This window comes from Mirounga angustirostris, unplaced genomic scaffold (genome assembly GCF_029215605.1).
Source record: "Mirounga angustirostris isolate CCGP_5_RB_7025 unplaced genomic scaffold, mMirAng1.0.hap1 SCAF_1, whole genome shotgun sequence".
NCBI lineage: Eukaryota > Metazoa > Chordata > Mammalia > Carnivora > Phocidae > Mirounga > Mirounga angustirostris.
The window spans coordinates 66,675,308-66,697,240 of record NW_026991709.1 but is presented as its reverse complement, the minus strand read 5'-3'; positions in this window follow the sequence as shown (position 1 = coordinate 66,697,240).

The window sequence follows — 21,933 nt, the reverse complement described above, 5'->3', positions numbered from 1 at the left end:
TAGAGCTTCCAAGAGTCTTCTCCCAGGGGGGTCACACAGGATATGCTTAATTCCTCAGGCATTGAATTGTGAAAATGCCTATGAAATGTTGTCTACTAAGGAAGCTCATTGGAGACTCGGTGCCCAAGGTTTTTTGGGGAGGCTGGTCATGTAGTCAGCCTCTGCTAAGCCCGCACCAAAATTCCAAATACCCTGAAGGAGAGCAGATGTTCAACACAAGCCATCCTGTTTGTACAAACAGTTTAGGCACTCTGTGAGCCAATTCTCTTATCAGTGAGGAATTGGGGGGAACGCTCCCCAAATCTAAGTTCAGAGACCAGCCAGGGGCCACCCTTGCAATCAGGTCTTTCTACAGATAGCAGGATAGCTCTTTTCTACACGAGCATGTTCCTGTCAAGTCAATTGGACTAAACCATATTCTTCAGAGTAGTAATATAACATGATCACCTGGGATTACAAGTTTTCTATAATTAAATCACAAGATACAGGAAAAGTGGCTTTTGACAATACAACATCCAAATCTTTTTTTAAAAATTAAATCCTGTGTCCTTAATAATTTTACTTAAAATTTTTTTTCGGGGCGCCTGGGTGGCTCAGTCGTTAAGCGTCTGCCTTCGGTTCAGGTCATGATCTCAGGGTCCTGGGATCGAGCCCCGCATCGGGCTCCCTGCTCCGCGGGAAGCCTGCTTCTCCCTCTCCCACTCCCCCTGCTTGTGTTCCCTCTCTCGCTGTGTCTCTCTCTGTCAAATAAATAAATATTTAAAAAAAAAATTTTTTTTTCAAGTCCAGTGAGCAGTAAGAGATGTCAAATCCAAACTCAGCCAAATAAAAAGTCATAGATATGCAGTTCACAGTCAGACCCCAAAATACACTCATAGCCTTGAGTTGATACAAACTTTGCCCAGAATTTGGCCACATAGCCAAAAACTTTAGAATAATTCAGAGGTTCATAAAATCCTCCCTAAAACTCCATGGAAGACTTTGTCATCTTCTTGAGTCTCCTTTTCTCAAAGATCAGTCAGTTCCACTTGAACTCATCGCCCTGGTTGGAACCCTGGTGTTTGTAGTCCAAAGTCATACTTAGAACACAAAATGGATGATCCACACTAAGACTAAGTTTTCATCTGTTTTGAAGCACTAAGCAATTTGTGGTGGTCACAGTGATGCACCACAGAGAGGGCTCTATAAGGGGGGACTTGTAGACTCAGCTGCTGGAAGTGCCATGGGCCAGCAGCCTTCAGCTCTTAGCCATTAGGAACTGTATCGGCTGCAGAGCGACATTGCCCAAGGTCATGCCCTTCCTCGGGCAGTCCCCATCCAATGACTGAGTCCAGTAAGAGTACAGAGGCTCAGCCCTTCCAGCCCAACATGGGACAACTCTGATGGGCCCTTTTAGTGCTCAAGCACCCCTTAGACTGAGGCTGATGTCAAGCCCACATGGCAGCTTGACCTCTTTTCCCAAACTTGCTTCCTCTTCTCCCTTCTACGGGTGCCGACCCCAAGGGTACTCCTTAATAAACATCCTGCACATTACATTTCACGTCAGAGTCTGATCTCTAGAGAAGCCAGCCTGTAACATAATTGGGTATGAAATTTTAAAGCAGCTTTTCATTCTCTTGAATGAAGGCAGATCAGCAACTGGGAACAAGGGCCATCTGCTCTAGCCATGTGTCTTTCACAGCCCAACCAGAGCACCTTCTGAAGAATTCACCAGGGTCCTTCCTCCTTGTAGTCTCAAATTCAAGGAATCTGGATGTTATATCTATCATCAGTCTGAAAGTACAATCTTGTGAGTTATTCTACGTACAATAAGGTGGATATCTCAAAGCCCTTACATTCTAGAAGTCATTGCTCTGTGAAAGAGGTTTGGTAAATTTTTTTCTGTTTCCATAAGTTAGTCATATGCCTGAATTAAAATAAATAAAACCTCCATCTGACATATCAGCTTCTTCCCTAAATTCCATCATCTGTCAGTGAAATAAAGACTTGAACATAAGGAAATCTCAATATAGGGGTGCCTGGGTGGCTCAGTTGGTTAAGTGTCTGACTCTTGATTTTGGCTCAGGTCCTAATCTCACGGTTGTGAGATCGACCCCTGCGTCAGACTCCACCCTGAGTGGGGAGCCTGCTTAAGATTCTCTCCCTCTCCCTCTCCATCTGTCCCCCTCCATCACTTGTGCATGCGCTCTCCCTCTTTCGAAAGAAAGGAGGAAAGAAAGAAGAAAGAAAGAAAGAAAGAAAGAAAGAAAGAAAGAAAGAAGAAAGGAAGGAAGAAGAAGAAAGGAAGGAAGGAAGGAATAAATAAATCTGGGGGCGCCTGAGTGGCTCAGCCGGTTAAGCACCTGCCTTTGGCTTAGGTCATGACCCCAGGGTCCTGGGGTGGAGCCTCCCATCGGGCTCCCTCTGAACAGAGAGCCTGCTTCTCCCTCTCCCTCTGCCTCTCACCCTCTCTCAAATAAATAAATAAAATCTTAAAAAAAATTAAAAATTAAAAAAAGAAAGAAACCTCAATATAATATAAATTACTCTCCTTTTATATGAGGCAATCAACCTCACTTTTAAAAATTCTTGGCACAGCAGGAGATGAGTACATTATTCCAGTTATCTTTTGCTGCTTAACAACCCTCCCCAAAATTTAGCGGTATAAAACAACAACAACCACTTATTACTACTATCTCTCAACATTCTGGGCTCGGCCTGGCAGTCTCTCTCAAAGTCTCTCATGTGTTGGCAGTCAGACTGTGACTGAGGCTGGCATCATCTCAAAGACTATTTTCCTCACACCTGTCTGGTTGCTAGATTGGGACAACTCAAAACAACTGGGGCTGGACCACGCTGGAGCTCCTCTGGCATCTTTCTCAGTATGTGGGCTCACCTCGTGGACCCTCCAGCATGGCGGCTCCAGGGAAGCTCAGCAACTAAGGCACGTCGAGACAGGGTGGGGGCAGGCAAAGAGAGAGAAACAGAGAGAGACTAAAGCCGTGTCATTCTTTATGACTTAGCCCTCAGAAGTGTCGCTTCTCCAGCATTCTATTCCTTAGGAGCAAGTCACTAGTCCAGACCATCCTTGAGGAGAGGAGAATTAGACTCCATCTCTTCATGCAAGGCGTATTTCAGACCTTGCAGGTGTGTTTTTAAACTATCACATCACCCACACCTTTTCCTTTTGAGCTGAAAAGCAGCTGAGCTTCCTTTGTTTCTTTCTCGGCAGGTATTCCATCAGGGCCAAGTGGTATGTTTCCACATGTATTCCAGAAAATGATAGCTAGTTACAAGAGCAACTTTACTGAGGGCTTACTGTGTGCTAGTCATTACTCTCAGTTCTCAAGTTCTCTATTCTGTTTGAATTATTCTTCACTTATAACCAAATAAAATACCCCAAGTCCCCATCCAATGCACTGCAGGAAGGTCCAGAACCCTTCCAATGTATTGCTTTCCAAAGGGCTACATTTTTCTAGAGAAAGTCCACCTTGAAATCTGCTTTTTGGTTCCTATTTCCATACTGTAGAAACCATTCTTAGCTTGCAGGCAGCGGGCTGGATCTACTTTGCAGGACAGAGCTTACCAACTCCTATGACAGGGGTAGGACTCCATATGAGGTGCTTTCCTACAAACAATGAATCATGGATTTTACCACTGCCTTGGAAGCCAGGAGCCAGCGGCAGTCAGTTTTTTGTTTTAATTAGTATTCCTACCAGACCATACATATTTAGTCCCTGTCTTGATTTCTTAGGGCTGCTGTAACAAAGCACCACAAACTAAGCTTAAAACAATAGAAATTTATTCTCGCACAGTCCTAAAAGCCAGAAGTCTGAAATCAAGTTGTCAACAGGGTTGGTTCCTACTGGAATCAACTCCCCAAGGAGGGAAAACCTTCCCGTGCCTCTCTCCTAGCTTCTGGTGTTTGCCCCCAGGCCTTGGCATTCCTTGGCTTGCAGCTGCATCATTCCCATCTCTGCCTCCATGGTCATATTATGTTTGCCCAGTGTCTGCCTGTGTCCACAGTCTTTTCTTCTTCTTCTTCTTCTTTTTTTTAAGATTTATTTATTTGAGAGAGAGAGCAAGAGAGAGAAAGAGAGAGAGCTTGCACAAGAGAGGGGAGATGTAGAAGGAGAGAATCTCAAGCGAACTCCCTGCTGAGTGCAGAGCCCGATACGGGCCTGGATGTAGGGCTCAATCCCACAACCCATGAGATCATGACCTGAGCCAAAACCAAGAGTCAGATGCTTAACACCCTGAGCCAACCCCTCGCCGCCCGCCATCTTCTAATTAAGACTCCCGTCATCAGGTTAGGGCTTACCGTAATCCAATATGAATTCATTTTAGCTTGATTACATCTGCAAAGACCCTGTGTCCAAATGACACATTCACAGATATGCTGGTTAGGACTTCAACATATCTTTTTGGGGACACAGTTCCATCTACTGCAGTTCCACTTCTGAGATTACTTTCTGGCAGTGGCTAGGACTTAGCAGTTCCTCACTAACTAGAAACCGTTCTTTTTTGCTAACACTCTCAGTTGCAGCTGAAGGGTAGCAGAATATGCCACCCCAAAATATGATTGTGGGAATTCAGGACACGCCACTCCCAAGACATGCTGCTTTGGTATATTGATTATTTTGAACATTTGTAAAACAGTAAATGCAGGGAGGCGCTTTCTCTGAACTCCCCTTATCTACCTAAAGGCAGATCCTCCAAGAGGGACTCAGTTGTCATAAATCCCTTTCCCAGGACTTTCATCAACCAGGGAAGATTGACTTCACAGGAGAGGAGACTAGAAATCAACACCATACCCAGAAAAACTTTGCCACAAACTATCATACCTTCCATGGATTCTTCTAAGGGCCCATTCATCGTTCCTAAATAAGTCATTTACTCTCTCCTAAGAGACCTACATTCCCCTAACCCCTTTCCCTATTAATGATATTTAAATTTGAATTCTGAGCCACCTGGGGTACTTATTCATTGTCCCTCGGTATCTCCCACGTATACATGATGTATACATGTTAATAAAGTTCTGCTTGCTTTTCTGTTGCTAATCTTTTATTACAGGGGTCTCAGCGGAGAACTCAGAAGGGTAGAGGGAAAATTATTTTCCTCCACTTTAGAACATTCCCCTGGAGTGGGGTGACCCACTCTGACCATCGTTTATCTCTGACTGTTTATCTGTGGAAACATAGCTTCAATAAGTTTCACGTAACTAAGTGGAACACCATCATCCTTCCATCTGTGTAGTTAAGCAGGCAGCAAATACCCGTATTTCTGTAAGCCAGTGAAATGTCCTGCAAAGAAAATCTTTCTCTCATTATAACAATTGAAATGTTTAAAAAATCTAGTTTTAACGACCCTACAAAATAATTCACTATTAAGTCTGTTGATCTTAACTAGAAACATTCCCTATTCTTTTGCCTCCTTTACCTATACATATTCATGGTCATACAATAGTTATGATGGGTATGTGCACACAATTTGGTATTCATCCTTTCATGTAACATGATTTAACCAAATATTCTCTACTTCCTGTATCATCTTCATATTTTTAGTATTTTGCTAGCGTATATCATCTTGATATACCACAATTAACCTCTATATTTCTGTATTGTTGGGGCCTTCACTTTCTTCCAGTATTTTATTATCATAAAATAAACGTTGTGTATGTGTACTTTTGGTTTTTATTAAACATTATTTCCTCAGGATAAATTCTATCACTTGGTGAGGGGTTAGGCATATTTATGACTCTTTCAATAAAGTAGCATTTTGCCCCTCAGAAAAACTGGATCCATTTGCATTGCTATCATTAATGCAGGAGCATATCTGCTTTTCCTGAAGCCTTGCAGGCTTGGGGGTCTGTCACTTCTCAAAAGTGTTTCTTATTCTTTTTCAGGTACAAAATGCAACTTCACAGTAGGTTTAATTTGCAGTTATTTTACCAACAAGGTTGACTGAATATTTCAAAAATCATGGTTAAATTCATGTTTCTTCTTGTATGAACTGTCTTTTAATCATTTGTATAATGGGCAGCTGGTATTTTTACCCATTTATATGAACTCTTCATACTTTTTAGTTATTAAACTTCTGTGTTTATGTGCAAACATTGTGTCTGTTCTTCTGAATTTTTAAATCTCAGCTTTAATTGGTCTTCCTGCCATCAAAGCTAAAACTAAGTAATGAACCTGTCCATCTTTTTTTTATTTCTATTCCATCAACAGTCAAAAAGTGATTTCCCCTAGTGCTAGTCTGTTCACATACGTGGTTTAGTGTATTTATTTTTACTTTTAAGTATTTAACTTTCAATCCACTTGGAATTTTTTGGAGAGTAAACATTTTTTGGAGAGAAAGTGTGGGTCTTTTTTTCCTTTTTTAAAGATTGATTGATAGAGAGCATGGGGCAGAGGGGCAGAGGGAGAGGGAAAGAGAGAGGGAGAGAGGGAGAGAGGGAGAGAGGGAGAGATGGAGAGAATCCTGAGCCAATTCCCCGCTGAGCATAGAGCCCGACACGGGCAGATCTCATGACCCCAACATCACGACCTGAGCTGAAATCAAGAGTTGGATGCTCAGCCCACTGGGCCATGCAGGCACCCCAGTGTGGGTCTTCTGAATATTCTCATTATTGATATTCTTGTGTACTAAGGGTCTCAAATTGGTTATGAGTACATTTTAATGTCTGGTAGCCCAAATTCTCCTAATGGTCCCTTTTGAATCTGGCCTACTGTTTGACATTCTGGCCTATTTATTTTCCCATATAAAATAAAACTTCACATTAATTTTCTGAAGCATCTTATTTCTAAATAGTGGCTGGTCATCTGAATCCAATAATGTACCGTGCTAATTTGAGGTTGAGTTGCAGCCCTGTTAAGTCTTCAGTTTACCTCAATTTTACTCCTGTCTCTTCAGGATATTCAGCAGAAATCCCTCCCCGCCCCCCGCCCCCCTCCCCCACTCCCCCGCCGGGAAATCCTGAATTCTAATCTTTGTTTCTCAAGATTTCTGAAGACTCTCTTCTGCATTCAGAGGATTTCTGCTTTTATTTTTAAATTTAACATCCCCAGAATTTAGCAGATGTTCTGAAAGGAACTCCCAAATCTCCACCAGTAGCTCCACTGGTGTGTCTCTCTGGCAGTGGTCTTCTATGGGCCCATGCCCTGACTGAGTCAGCAATGACCTCTGTGTAAAGTGGTTGTGGGAGTCAGCTTCTCCCTCAAGTTCCTCCCTCTTTGGAGTCTGAGGTTTTCCTCTTTACAGTGACTCAGCAGCAATCCTCTGCCTTAAAATAAATGATTTCTCTATTCTGTTTGGACTTTCTGGTTGTTTGAGGTGTGAGCACTCGTCTGTCACTAGTTAATCCATCCTACTTAGAAACAGAGGCTCATTTCACCTGAAACACTCTCTTTTTATCTTCTTATATTTTATCTAAACTTTTTTAAAAAAAATATTTTATTTTTAAATTTTTAAAAAAGATTTTATTTATTCATTTGAGGGAGCGAGACAGAGAAAGACAGAGAGAGTACAAGGATGGGGAGAGGCAGAGGGGGAAGCAGGCTTCCCGCTGAGCAGGGAGCCCAAGTCCTGGTTTGATCCCAGGACCCTGGGATAACTACCTGAGCCAAAGGCAGATGCTTAACCATCTGAGCTACCCAGGTGCTCCTATTTTTTAATTTTTTATTTAAATTCAATTTAATTAACATACTGTATTATTAGTTTCAGAGGTAGAATTCAGTGATTCATCAGTTGCATATAACACCCAGTGCTCATTACATCAAGTGCCCTCCTTAATGCCCATCACCCAGGTACCCCATCCCCCACCACCTCCCCTCCAGCAACCCTGTTTGTTTCCTGTAGTTATGAGTCTGTTATGGTTACCTCCCTCTCTATTTTCCTCTTATTTTATTTTTCCTTCCCTTCCCCTATGCTCATCTGTTTTTATTTTTAAGTAATCTTTATACCCAACATGGGACTCGAAGTTACAAACCCAAGATCAAGAGTTGAATTTTCTACTGACCGAACCATCCAGGTGCTTCCCCTTCTTGTATTTTAAAACCAAATCCTCTTTTTTTTATTATTATTATTGAGATATAGTTGACATATAACATTGTGTACATTTAAGGTGTATAAGGGGTTGATTTGATACATTTATGTATGGCAGTGTGATTACTAAGGTAGTGTTAGTAACACCTTTAAAATTTTATTTCTGTTTGATATATTCCTGTAGGGGAGGAAAAGTCTCCTCCTCTATTCATCTTAGGTTTTCCACCTATGGCCCTGTTTATTGGACTGTAGAACAAACAAGTTTATTAGTCTGTGCATCATGAATGTCACATATGGATGTACCCAGAGATGAGTAACTCAAAGGTTTGGCTAGAACTTGAGTTTATACAGCATCTTAACAAAGGAACGATAAATTTTTAAGAAGTAATAAGATGAAGGAAAAGGACCTTTAGTCTCTATAAATAGCAAATCATGGGATGGCAAATATATGGGAAACTAATGGTAGATAAAGATTATTTAGTATAATTTGATGTTTTAGATTCCTCTAGTGCTACCTCCAGGCTGAGAAGGGTCTAATGTTGTTTCCAGTGACATGGTAGACCTGGTATTCCTGGTAGAGAGGGGAGGGACACCTTTGTTAATTTATATCCTGTTTTTTGGCAAATAGGGAAAAAAGTAGAGAGTTTCTTGTACTTGCTGCTTCTCAATTGCCTTCAGCTCAAGATAATTCTCATGTCAAAGGGCATATTTTTGGGTGACACTCTGGTTTCCTTCATTCCTCAGGAAAGCCTCCCCTGACTTCTCAGACTCAGTAAAATCTTCAGTTAAGTACATCTTATAGCACTCTTTATTTCTCCTTTAATATTGCAATTTTGACTAATTAATTCTGTAGTTATTTCTTTTTTTTTTAAATTTTATTCTTATGTTAATCCCCATACATTACATCATTAGTTTTAGATGAAGTGTTCCATGATTCATTGTTTGTGCACAACACCCAGTGCTCCATGCAGAATGTGCCCTCCTCAATACCCACCACCAGGCTAACCCATCCTCCCACCCCCCTCCCCTCTAGAACCCTCAGTTTGTTTTTCAGAGTCTATCGTCTCTCATGGTTCATCTACCCCTCCGATTTCCCCTGCTTCATTCTTCCCCTCCCGCTACCTTCTTCTTCTTCTTCTTCTTTTTTTTTTCTTAACATATATTGCATTATTTGTTTCAGAGGTACAGATCTGAGATTCAACAGTCTTGCACAATTCACAGCGCTTACCAGAGCACACACCGTCCCCAGTGTCCATCACCCAGTCACCCCATCCCTCCCACCCCACCCCCCACTCCAACAACACTCAGTTTGTTTCCTGCGATTAAGAATTCCTCATATCGGGCGCCTGGGTGACTCAGTTGGTTAAGCTACTGCCTTCGGCTCAGGTCATGATCCTGGAGTCCCTGGATCGAGTCCCGCATCAGGCTCCCTGCTCGGCAGGGAGTCTGCTTCTCCCTCTGACCCTCCCCCCCTCATGTGCTCTCTCTCATTCTCTCTCTCAAATAAATAAATAAAATCTTAAAAAAAAAAAAAGAATTCCTCATATCAGTGAGATCATATGATACATGTCTTTCTCTGTTTGACTTATTTCACTCAACATGATACCCTCCAGTTCCATCCACGTCGTTGCAAATGGCAGGATCTCATTCCTTTTGATGGCTGCATAATATTCCATTGTATATATATACCACATCTTCTTTATCCATTCATCTGTCGATGGACATCTTGGCTCTTTCTACAGTTTGGCTATTGTGGACATTGCTGCTATAAACATCGGGGTGCACGTAGCCCTTCGGATCCCTACTTTTGTATCTTTGGAGTAAATACCCAGTAGTGCAATTGCTGGATCATATGGTAGCTCTATTTTCAACTTTTTGAGGAACCTCCATACAGTTTTCCAGAGTGGCTGCACCAGCTTGCATTCCCACCAACAGTGTAGGAGGGTTCCCCTTTCTCCACATCCCCGCCAACATCTGTCGTTTCCTGACTTGTTAATTTTAGCCATTCTGACTGGTGTGAGGTGGTATCTCATTGAGGTTTTGATTTGGATTTCCCTGATGCTGAGCGATATTGAGCACTTTTTCATGTGTCTGTTGGCCATGTGGATGTCTTCTTTGGAAAAATGTCTGTTCATGTCTTCTGCCCATTTCTTGATTGGATTCTTTGTTCTTTGGGTGTTGAGTTTGATGAGTTCTTTATAGATTTTGGATACTAGCCTTTTATCTGATATGTCATTTGCAAATATCTTCTCCCATTCTGTCGGTTGTCTTTTGGTTTTGTTGACTGTTTCCTTTGCTTTGCAAAAGCTTTTTATCTTGATGAAGTCCCAATAGTTCATTTTTGCCCTTGCTTCCCTTGCCTTTGGCGATGTTTCTAGGAAGAAGTTGCTTCGGCTGAGGTCAGAGAGGTTGCTGCCTGTGTTCTCCTTTAGGATTTTGATGGACTCCTGTCTCACATTGAGGTCTTTCAGCCATTTGGAGTCTATTTTTGTGTGTGGTGTAAGGAAATGGTCCAGTTTCATTCTTCTGCATGTGGCTATCCAATTTTCCCAACACCATTTGTTGAAGAGACTGTCTTTGTTCCATTGGACATTCTTTCCTGCTTTGTCGAAGATGAGTTGACCATAGAGTTGAGGGTCCATTTCTGGGCTCTCTATTCTGTTCCATTGATCTATGTGTCTGTTTTTGTGCCAGTACCATGCTGTCTTGATGATGACAGCTTTGTAATAGAGCTTGAAGTCCAGAATTGTGATGCCGCCGGCTTTGCTTTTCTTTTTCAATATTCCTCTGGCTATGCGGGGTCTTTTCTGGTTCCATACAAATTTTAGGATTATTTGTTCCATTTCTTTGAAAAAAGTGGATGGTATTTTGATGGGGATTGCATTGAATGTGTAGATTGCTCTAGGTAGCATTGACATCTTCACAATATTTATTCTTCCAATCCATGAGCATGGAACGTTTTTCCATTTCTTTGTGTCTTCCTCAATTTCTTTCATGAGTATTTTATAGTTTTCTGAGTACAGATCCTTTGTATCTTTGGTTAGATTTATTCCTAGGTATCTTATGGTTTTGGGTGCAATTGTAAATGGGATCGACTCCTTAATTTCTCTTTCTTCTGTCTTGTTGTTGGTGTATAGGAATGCCACTGACTTCTGTGCATTGATTTTATGTCCTGCCACTTTACTGAATTCTTGTATGAGTTCTAGCAGTTTTGGGGTGGAGTCTTTTGGGTTTTCCACATAAAGTATCATATCATCTGCAAAGAGTGAGAGTTTGACTTCTTCTTTGCCAATTTGGATGCCTTTGATTTCTTTTTGTTGTCTGATTGCTGTGGCTAGGACTTCCAATACTATGTTGAATAGCAGTGGTGATAGTGGACATCCCTGCCGCGTTCCTGACCTTAGGGGGAAAGCTCTCAGTTTTTCCCCATTGAGAATAATATTTGCTGTAGGTTTTTCATAGATGGCTTTTATGATATTGAGGTATGTACCCTCTATCCCTATACTCTGAATTCAGAGTTTTGATCAAGAAAGGATGCTGTACTTTGTCAAAAGCTTTTTCTGCATCTATTGAGAGGATCATATGATTCTTGTTCTTTCTTTTGTTAATGTATTGTATCACATTGATTGATTTGCGGATGTTGAACCAACCTTGCAGCCCAGGGATAAATCCCACTTGGTCATGGTGAATAATCCTTTTAATGTACTGTTGGATCCTATTGGCTAGTATTTTGGTGAGAATTTTTGCATCCATGTTCATCAGGGATATTGGTCTGTAATTCTCCTTTTTGATGGGGTCTTTGTCTGGTTTTGGGATCAAGGTAATGCTGGCCTCATAAAATGAGTTTGGAAGTTTTCCTTCCGTTTCTATTTTTTGGAACAGTTTCAGAAGAATAGGTATTCAATTCTTCTTGAAATGTTTGGTAGAATTCCCCTGGGAAGCCATCTGGCCCTGGGCTTTTGTTTTTTGGGAGATTTTTGATGACTGCTTCAATTTCCTTAGTGGTTATAGGTCTGTTCAGGTTTTCTATTTCATCCTGGTTCAGTTTTGGTAGTTGATACATCTCTAGGAATGCATCCATCTCTTCCAGGTTATCTAATTTGCTGCCATAGAGTTGCTCATAATATGTTCTTATAATTGTTTGTATTTCTTTGGTGTTGGTTGTGATCTCTCCTCTTTCATTCATGATTTTGTTGATTTGGGTCATTTCTCTTTTCTTTTTGATAAGTCTGGCCAGGGGTTTATCAATCTTGTTAATTCTTTCAAAGAACCAGCTCCTAGTTTCGTTGATCTGTTCTACTGTTCTTTTAGTTTCTATTTCATTGATTTCTGCTCTGATCTTTATGATTTCTCTTCTCCTGCTGGGTTTAGGCTTTATTTGCTGTTCTTTCTCCAGCTCCTTTAGGTGTAGGGTTAGGTTGTGTACTTGAGACCTTTCTTGTTTCTTGAGAAAGGCTTGTATTGCTATATACTTTCCTCTTAGGACTGCCTTTGCTGCATCCCAAAGATTTTGAATAGTTGTGTTTTCATTTTCATTGGTTTCCATGTATTTTTTTAATTCTTCTTTAATTTCCTGGTTGACCCATTCATTCTTCAGTAGGATGCTCTTTAGCCTCCATGTATTTGAGTTCTTTCCGACTTTCCTCTTGTGATTGAGTTCTAGTTTCAAAGCATTGTGGTCTGAAAATAGGCAGGGAATGATCCCAATCTTTTGGTACCGGTTGAGACCTGATTTATGACCTAGGATGTGATTTATTCTGGAGAATGTTCCATGGGCACTAGAGAAGAATGTGTATTCCGTTGCTTTGGGGTGGAATGTTCTGAATATGTCTGTGAAGTCCATTTGGTCCAGTGTGTCATTTAAAGTCTTTATTTCCTTGTTGATCTTTTGCTTAGACGATCTGTCCATTTCAGTGAGGGGGATGTTAAAGTCCCCCACTATTATTGTATTGTTGTTGATGTGTTTCTTTGCTTTTGTTATTAATTACCTTATATAATTGGCTGCTCCCATGTTAGGGGCATAGATATTTAAAATTGTTAAATCTTCTTGTTGGATAGATCCTTTAAGTATGATATAGTGTCCTTCCTCATCTCTTATTACAGTCTTTGGTTTAAAATCTAATTTGTCTGATATAAGGATTGCCACCCCAGCTTTCTTTTGGTGTCCATTGGCATGGTAAGTGGTTTTCCACCCCCTCACTTTCAATCTGGGGGTGTCTTTGGTTCTAAAATGAGTCTCTTGCAGACAGCGTATCGATGGGTCTTGTTTTTTAATCCAGTCTGTTAGCCTGTGTCTTTTGATTGGGGCATTTAGCCCATTTACATTCGGGGTAACTATTGAAAGATAGGAATTTAGTGCCATTGTATTGCCTGTAAGGTGACTGTTACCGTATATTGTCTGTGTTCCTTTCTGGTCTATGTTGCTTTTAGGCTCTCTCTTTGCTTAGAGGACCCCTTTCAAGATTTCCTGTAGGGCTGGTTTTGTGTTTGCAAATTCCTTTAGTTTTTGTTTGTCCTGGAAGCTTTTTATCTCTCCTTCAATTTTCAATGACAGCCTAGCTGGATAGAGTATTCTTGGCTGCATATTTTTCTCATTTAGTGCTCTGAATATATCCTGCCAGTCCTTTCTGGCCTGCCAGGTCTCTGTGGATAGGTCTGTTGCCAATCTAATGTTTCTACCCTTGTAGGTTACATATCTCTTCTCCCGAGCTGCTTTCAGGATTTTCTCTTTGTCTATGAGACTTGTAAGTTTTACTATTAGATGTCGGGGAGTTGACCTATTTTTATTGATTTTGAGAGGGGTTCTCTGTGCTTCCTGGATTTTCATGCCTGTTTCTTTCCCCAAATTAGGGAAGTTCTCTGCTATAATTTGCTCCATTATACCTTCTGGCCCTCTCTCTCTTTCTTCTTCTTCTGGGATCCCAATTATTCTAATGTTGTTTCGTCTTATGGTATCGCTTATCTCTCGAATTCTGCCCTCGTGATCCAGTAGTTGTTTATCTCTCTTTTTCTCAGCTTCTTTATTTTCCATCATTTCATCTTCTATATTACTGATTCTCTCTTCTGCCTCATTTATTCTAGCACTTAGCGCCCCCATTTTTGATTGCACCTCATTAATAGCCTTTTTGATTTCTACTTGGTTGGATTTTAGCTCTTTTACTTCTCCAGAAAGGGTTTCTCTAATAACTTCCATATTTTTTTCAAGCCCAGCTAGTATCTTTAAAGTGATGATTCTGAACTCTAGATCTGACATCGTACTAATGTCCGTATTGAGTAGGTCCCTGGCAGTCGGTACTACCTCTTGTTCTTTTTGTTGAGGTGATTTTTTCTGTCTCGTCATTTTGTGCAGAGGAGAATAGATTAATGAGAGAACAAAATGCTAGCGGAGTAACCACGTCCCCAGAAAATATACTTTAAACAAATCAGAAAAGACCTGAAGCAGTGGGATAAGAAAGGGAAAGAGAGAAAAAAGAAAAAGAAAAAAAAGAACAAGATAAAGAGAAAAACAAAAACAAACAAAACAAAACAACAACAACAAAAGAAAAACCAGAATGTGATCAAATATGATCAGGCTGGTATATAGATCAGTGCCACACACTAGATTTGGGGTGTATTTTGGTCTTTTAGAAGAAAGTGCCTCCCAAAATTTTAAAGAAAGAAAAACTTATATATGTACAAAAATAAGGGTTGATATGATGAAGGGATGGAATATGACTGTAAAAATGGAAATTATAAAAAATTTTATAAAAGGAATTGATAAGAAGTTGTTTGAAAAAAGAAAGAGGAGGGGGCGCCTGGGTGGCTCAGTTGGTTGGGCGACTGCCTTCGGCTCAGGTCATGATCCTGGAGTCCCTGGATCGAGTCCCGCATCGGGCTCCCTGCTCGGCAGGGAGTCTGCTTCTCCCTCTGACCCTCCTCCCTCTCATGCTCTCTGTCTCTCATTCTCTGTCTTAAATAAATAAATAAAATCTTAAAAAAAAAAAAAAAGAAAAAAGAAAGAGGAGGATTTAAAAAAAGAAAAAAGAAAAAGAAAAAAAAAAGGGAGAGGATGTGATTAGGCAGGGGAATAGAAAACACCATATACTAGAGATTTAGGGTATATTTTAATCTGTTAGAAGAAACTATCTCAAAATTTTAAAGAGAGAACAACTTATATATATAAGCCAAAAATATGGGTAACTACTATGAAGGGATAGAATATGACTCTAAAAATGAAAAATAAAAAATTTTTTTTTTAAAAGGGATTGATAAGATGTTGGTTGAAAAAGGGAAAAAGAAAAATTCAAAAAGAAATAAAAAGACAAAAAGGACAGTTAAAAAAAATTAACTTTAAAAGACTAAAGAATCATGGTAAAAAAGCCGTGAATTCTATGTGCAGTAGTCTCCTAGCGCTGGAGTTCTGCCGTTCTCATTGATCGGTAAACTTGGTCTTGGCCGGCTGTTCTCGCTGATCTTCTGGGGAGGGGCCTGTTGCCGTGGTTTCCAGATGTCTCTGCCGGAGGCAGAATTGCCCCGCCCTTGCCCCCTCCCGGCTAAGTAATCTGCCCGGGTTTGCTCTCCAGAGCTTTTGTTCCCTGCGAGCTTTCCGTACAGCTTTGGAGGCGGAGAGTGAAAATGGCGGCCTCCCAATCTCCGCCCCCGAGGAGCCTAGAACTTGGGGCCCCGCTCCTCAGTGAGCCCCCAGAGAAAAGCCGTCAGTCACTCCCGTCTCCCCGGTCTCCAGCCGCACTCCGTGCTCACCCAGCCTGTGACCGCGCGTTTCTATCTCTGGCACCCGACCCCGGGTGGAGTCTCCAAACCCAGCAGATCCCTGCGGTGCACTCCCGCGTGGCTCCTCCCGGGGGAGGAAGGTGAGTCTCCCCAGATCTGCCGCTTGTTGGGTCCCTGCTGGAGGAGCAGGGGCCCGACTGTGCCGCGGATCACGGTTTATGGCAACCCCGAGCTGAGGGCCCGCTCCTCGGCTCCATCTCTGCAGCCGGCTTCCCCGCTCTGATCCCTGGGAGCTCTGCCGCACTCAGGCACCCCCGTCTTTCTGTGACCCCGAGGGTCCTGAGACCACACTGTCCTGGAGGGTTCCACCCCCCGCTTAGCCACCAGAGTGACGTCCCTCGGCGGAGCAGACTTTTAAAAGTTCCGATTTTGTGCTCCGTGGTTCTATCAGTTGCCAGAAGCGGCCGACGGAGGCCCCCTCCCCCACCATCTATCCTCCCAAATATCACCTCGGATTCACTTCTCCGCACGTCCTACCTTCCAGAAAGTGGTCGCTTTTCTGATGAGAGAGTTGTTGCTCTTCTTTTCTTCAATCTCCTGTTGAGTTTGTAGGTGTTCAGAATGGTTTGATCCCTATCCAGCTGAATTCCTGAGAGGAGACGAAATCCAGGTCTCCTACTCCTCCGCCATCTTGCTCCGCCCCCCTGTAGTTATTTCTTTAATGTCTCTCTCAACTGCTAGACTATGTGCGCCTTGGAGGCAGGAACTTTATCTATCTTGTTTATTGTTAGATCCCCAGTGCCTAATATAATGTCAGAGATACAGTCAATAATTGTTAAATGAATCAATGAATATCATTTGTTGAATGAATGAATGATATTCAGATAATTTAAAAATAGTTTTATTTCTTTCAATTTCTTCACACATTTTGGATTGTTTCTTCTATTTTCTTGCCTTATGCTTTTGCTTGTTTTTTATAAATTTAAACTTTTTATTATTTCCTTTGCCATATATATTTAGTAATCATTAAAGATCTAGTTTACTGCTTTTTGACTTAAAAATATATTTGTATTTGATAGCTATATTTGATCAACTTTTAAATTTTGGCCTCTCTTCTCTCTCTCTCTTATTTATGTAAACCCTAAGCAGCAAATAAGTTGGTTTTGTGTGTGACATGGCAGTCTTCCCCTCAACCAGTCAGAGATGGCAAATTCAGGGACTAGCTTTGATTGGCTATTGTGATGATTAATTTTATGTGTCAACTTGGCTGGGCCATGGTGCACAGGTATTTGGTAAAACATTATTCAGATTATTCTGTGAGTTTTTTTTTTTTTTTTTTTGGATGAGATTAACATTTATTTATTTATTTATTTATTTATTTATTTATTTATTTTTAAAGATTTTATTTATTTATTTGACAGAGAGAGACATAGCGAGAGAGGTGACACAAGCAGGGGGAGTGGGAGAGGGAGAAGCAGGCTTCCCACCAAGCAGGGAGCCCGATGTGGGGCTCGATCCCAGGACCCTGGGATCATGACCCGAGCCGAAGGCAGACACTTAATGACTGAACCACCCAGGCGCCCCTATTTATTTATTTAGAGCACAAGTCGGGGGGAGGGGCAGAGGGAGAGAGAGAATCTTAAGCAGGCTCCATGCCCAGCACAGACCCCAATACAGGGCTTGATCTCACGGCCCTAAGATCATGATCTGAGCCAAAATCAGGAGTCAGACACTTAACTGACTGAGGGGTGAAATTAACATTTAAACACACAGACTTTAAGTAAAGCAGATTGTGCTCCATCATATGGGTGGGCCTCATCTAATCAGTTGAAGGCCATAATAGACAGAAGACTGACCTTCCCAAAGCAAGAAGAAAGTCTGCCATTAGACTGCTTTTGGACTCAAACTGCAATGTTTCCCTAAGTCTCCAGCCTTCCAGCCAACCCCATAAGATTTTGGACTCACCAAGCCTTCACAAGTGTGTGTCAGTTCTTTAAAATAAATCTCTATATGTATACACATCCTGTTGGTTCTGTTTCTCCAGAGAACCCTGACTAATACAGTAAGTACCTTCCAGGCTTTTTAATAGTAAAGGGCTTTTCTAACCTTTGTAACTGAAAGGTAGGAATGACTGGAAGCTCTTTTAGCAAAATATGGTCTAAAAGTTATGACAGATATGAGACTTATATATATGGAAAAAATTAACTCATGCCTAGATTTAAATTTTTTTCTTTTTCTTTTCTTTTTGAAAAATACTTCAGGGTGATAGATAGATGAATGGGAAGGAGGGAAGGAAGGAAGGTAGGAAGGGTGGAAGTGTTTGGTGTTTTAAATAGATAATACTTTGCGAGATTCAAAATTTGTAAAGTATGGAGGTATGCAATGAACAGTCTCCTCCTTATCCCATCTAGTTACCTTGCTTGCAGGAAGTCAATGCAAAAATGATATGATGCTACATTAAGTAACCTTGTACATATATCATTCTTTGCTTTTATCTGTATGACAAATTCCAAGCAGTCGGATGCTGGGTCAAGGATAATGCACTTGTGATTTTGATAGTCATTGCTTCTTGTGTAGGATATCCTTCCAGAGATATTCCATGCATATCCAAACACGTGTGGAAATTTGGAAGAATTTCTTTTATTTGCACAGGTTTATATTTTCCCTTGCATTGTCATCTACAATGACCAAAAGGCTCTTGCCCATATTGACTGCTAGAAATCTCTCTATTAGAATTTTGAAAGCATTTGCTTCACTATCTTTAAGGTTCCAGTGTTGGTGTTGAGTAATCTGAAACCATTCTGGTCCTTGATCCTTTCAATGTTTTACTTTCTTCCCTCCAGAAGTTTGTCTTTAGTGTTCCTGAAAATTTCCAACAGTATACCTTGGGATTGGTCCATTTTTTTTGTATTGTACTGAGCACTAAGTACAGACTTTCAATCTGGAAACTCATGTCCCTTAGTTTGGGGATTTTTTTGAATAATTTCTTTTATTGATGATTTCTTCTTTGCTTTCTGATCTCTCTTCCTGGAATTACTATTAATCCGATGTTGGGCCCTTTGGAGTGGTCTCCTAATTGTATCCTTGTTTTCTTTCTTTTGTTTTGTATGCTTTTACTTTCTGAAAAATTTCAGAAATTATCAACTTCATCTTCTATATTTTTCATTTCTGCTATTACACTTTTTAATTTTAAGACCTCTTGTTTGTTTCTTAAATGTTCCTAGGGGAGCCTGGGTGGCTCAGTCAGTTAAGCATCTACCTTTGGCTCAGGTCATGATTCCAGCGGGAAACCTGCTTCTCCCTCTGCCTGCTGCTTGTGCTCGTGCTCTCTGCCAAATAAATGAATAAAAATCTTTAAAATAAAAAAAAAATGTTCCTTGTGGGACGCCTGGGTGTCTCAGTTGGTTCAGTGTCCAACCCTTGATTTTGGCTCAGGTCATGCTCTCAGGGTCATGAGACTGAGCCCCGCATCAGGCTCTACATTCAGTGAGGAGTCTGCTTGAGATTCTTTCCCTCTGCCTTCTTCCCATGCATGCTCATGCATATGCTCTCTCTCTCTCAAATAATAAATAAATAAATCTTTGTAAAAAATGTCCCTTGTAACAGAATTTTCTTTCCAATAATAGTTTTTTTCTTTAAGTTTTATATTCTGAGTTAGAGGCTTTCCTTAAATGTCTGATAAACCTTGGTTGTCTATTCTCAGAAGTCTAAAAAGCTATTGGAAGCTACGAGCTAGTGAATGGGGCTTATCAACTTTGGGTTTCACTGTATGTGTTTTGGTGGTCTGTACTGGGGAATCTCTGCTATCAGTATCTTTAGGGTAAAATTTCCTCTTGACATGGACAGGTGTAAAGTAGAAATGTCCAGTCTCTTGTCTGAAGAGTAAAAGTCTGGCTGCTGCTGTCTGGGGAGTCAAGTGGGGAAAGGTGGCTTTGGGAGAGATGTCCTCTCGGATTTAGTATTTGGTTTGCATTTGGCCACTGACTCCTCTCTTTTTTGCTATGGTACCTAAGACCTCATCTGTGCCTGGTGTCCTGCTTAGAGATTCTCTATTTTACCATCTGCAGAAAAGAGCCTCCAGATTTCCATTGGGGTAGATAAGAGGTATTCACCCTGGGCAAGGAGGGTGGGAAGAGTTATCTAGGGATTTAAGTGTTTCCTAAATGGCTTTCATCCTGTCCTTATGTTAGCACCTGCTCTTCTCAGCTTCACTCAGCTCCAGAGGCTCAGATGTTGTCAGTTCCTGAGATTTTCAAGGGTAAAGCAGATGGTTCTCAGCTTTCCTCCCACTTTCTAGCTTAAGGTTGAGCTGTCTATAGTCATTAGCACAGATCTATCTGCTTTCTAGCTTCTAAAATGCTTTTTGCTATCATCTTCTCTTCTATTCTCCCTATTGTTAAGGGCTTATGTGTCCTTTAAATCCCTTCACTGAGGCTTTCCTAGGGTTTGGGAAGGAAGCAAAATTAGGTGCATATATTCAGTCTTAACCTTAAACCCCAATTTTTATGTATTTATTTATTAAAGTTTTTATTTTTGTTTAAAGTAATCTCTATACCCAGTGTGGGGCTTGAACTCACAACCTTGAGATCAAGAGTCACACGCTCCTCTGACTGAGCCAGCCAGGAGCCCCAAACTCAAACCTCAATTTTTTAAATGTTAATGTAATCAAATATATTTACTTTGCCTCTATAGTTTGTACTATTTGTGTCTTGCCTTCCAATTTTTAGTTTAAAACTACAATATATATTTTTTTCAACATAATTTTGGTAGTGTCTTATTTAACCCTGGAGAGTAGCAAGGCAGGCATTATTATCTTAATGTGTTCTAGATTCTAAAATTCCTTCTGGAAGGGGTCTTTTTTCATTATACAGAAAAATTTTATTTTTTTTGTTGACCCCAGATTTGTTCAATTTATGTTGTTGATTTTGTGTTGGTGAGTACTTTCCTTATCTCAGTACTTTGGTGTTTTAGCAGAGTTAATATGAAAGAAACACCATCTTGCACTATGAACTACAAAAGCCTACAGAGAAGCATTTTCATTCTTTTTTAAAATTTTTGCAGAAAGTTTATTCTGGTATTATGCAAATCCTTTCTAGTGTATTCTATCTGACTATGTGGGATGTGAACAAGGTGTTGTGAGGTGAAGGGGATGCTGGGTTTGGGTGTGGAGAAACAGGAGCACGTTGGGCACATAAAAGGGAAGGTTTGAACTGAAGATGTGGGGGTGGATTTTGTGGAGGTCAAAATTACTTATTCAACAGGTCTTCGTTACAGAATTATAATTGTAGGTAACAAGGGGCTTTGGAGACATAAATTACTATGTTGAAAATGTCCTTTTTAACAAGATAAGGAAAAGAAAGTTAGAGGTTATTTATATCCTGGTGCCCACAAAGGTAAGATAAAGAGGGAGATGGAGCAAAAGATTTTTAAAATTAAGTTAGTCGCTAAAAGGTCCAGCATAGGGAACATAGTCAATGATGTTGTAATAGTGTTGTATGGTGACAGATGGGAGCTACACTCGTGAGCTTAGCATAACGTATAGATACGTACATACACGCCTAATGTAACATTCTGTGTCAACTATACTTCAATTAAAAAAAATGTTATTCACTCTGTGAGTTTAGTTATAAGATTTCCTTCATACGTTCACTAAGAGTGACAGAAAAGTCCAAAGCTTGTGTGAGATAATAAAAAATATACATTGGTTTCTGCCCCTGGTTCCTGGCTTAGAGCTCCTAAAAGCCTCGTAATTTCCAAGTTGATGAGAGCAATAGAAGCAAGCATCTTTTTTCTAAAATTTGGTCTTTGACCCTACTTCCCGACACAGAGTTCCTAAATGCCTTGGAATTTCTTGGGTGTGGCAGTATCTTTTGTTCTAATGAAGTGACTTTTGCGGGTCTCCTGGATGGGAACCAATCACAAAAAAGACCAAGCCATGATTAGAAGGTTGGAGCTTTGAGCTCCATCCCCCATTCTCCAGCAAGGGGAGAGGGGCTAGAAATTGAGTTAATGATCATTCATTGCCTACGTGTTGAAGTCTCCACAAAAATCCCCAAGGTATGAGCTACAGGAGCTTCCAAGTTGAAAACAGGTGAAAGTGCTGGGAGAGTGACATGCTCTGAGAGAACATGGAAGATCTGTGACCCTTCCTATGTGCCTTGCGCTATGTAACTCTTCATCTGCATCCTTTATCATATC